Source organism: Capsicum annuum, unplaced genomic scaffold (genome assembly GCF_002878395.1).
Source record: "Capsicum annuum cultivar UCD-10X-F1 unplaced genomic scaffold, UCD10Xv1.1 ctg80761, whole genome shotgun sequence".
Classification (NCBI taxonomy): Eukaryota; Viridiplantae; Streptophyta; class Magnoliopsida; order Solanales; family Solanaceae; genus Capsicum; species Capsicum annuum.
In genome coordinates, this window is record NW_025891427.1 from 1 (window position 1) to 1370 (window position 1370).

General features: G+C 40.4%; 1 pseudogene; it reads left to right on the forward strand.

Moving 5' to 3' along the window:
- The first annotated feature begins 218 nt into the window (after nt 1–218).
- On the forward strand, nt 219–1370 carry LOC124895233 (annotated as a pseudogene).

Here is a 1370-nt window from a genome sequence, read left to right on the forward strand (position 1 = left end):
TGAGAGGTCTAGGAAAATAAATCAGGATTCATTTACTTATTCGCGTAGCAGATTAGAAGTGTTCAATTCTGTAACTTACAAGCGTTAGCATTGCAGGAAAATCGAAAAAACTTCTTCAGACAACCTTACCCATCATAGCTACAGACACTACATCTTCTTTCTCCTTCTCTGAAATATGTGAACCGTACTGTACTAGTTGCATTGTCCCATAAACACTCTTTCCGGTGCATGACTTAACTTGTTTTTCCGCAGCTGCAAGTTCCATTTTCCCTTGTGCTGGGATCTTGATTTTGCTTTTCTGCTTCAAAATAAAGATTTCCTGGCACAAATGCCTCAGTTTTTGGGAATCAAAAGCTGAAGATCACTGGAAAATTGAAGCATTTCTGAATAACCATGGCTCATATGCTCCAAAGAGATACAACTATTCAGAGGTCAAAAAGATCACCAGTCGTTTCAAAAACAAACTAGATCAAGGAGGATATGGTAATGTGTACAAAGGAAGTCTCTGCAATGGAAGTCATGTAGCTATGAAGGTCCTGAATGGACTAAAAGGAAATGGTGAAGAATTCATTAACGAGGTGGCAAGTATTAGCAGGACATCGCATGTTAACATCGTGAGCCTTGTGGGATTTTGTTTTGAGGGACGCAAAAGAGCTCTCGTATATGAATTCATGCCAAATGGATCACTTGAAAAGTTTATCTACGAAGAAAGATCCGAAAATGTTCGCCAATTGGGTTGGCCAATATTGTACAAAATTGCACTAGGCATAGCTCGAGGATTGGAGTACTTGCATCGTGGTTGTACCATTCAGATATTGCATTTTGATATAAAACCTCATAATATCCTGCTTGATGAAGATTTTTGTCCTAAGATCTCCGACTTTGGTCTTGCCAAACTTTGCGTAAAAAAGGAGAGCATTGTGTCAATGTTAGGTGCACGAGGAACCATCGGTTATATAGCTCCAGAAACTGTTTGCAGAAATTTGGGAGGTGTCTCTCACAAGTATGACGTCTATAGCTACGGAATGATGGTCCTGGAGATGGTTGGAGGAAGAAAAAACGTTGACGCTGGAACTGATCGCACGAGTGAGATCTACTTTCCACATTGGCTCTATCGACGAATTGAACAAGATGAAGAGCTTCAACTAATTGGGATAATGAACGAAGAGGAGAAGGAATATGCAAAAAAGATGGTGATGGTGAGTTTATGCTGCATACAAACTGATCCCTCAAATCGACCATCGATGCTAAGGTTGTGGAGATGTTAGAAGGAAACCTAGACTCCATGCAAATTCCTCCCAAGCCTTACCTATATTCGTCTTGAAGAACCGAGGTAGATTCATCAGCAGTGGAACTGGACTAGTCTTTAT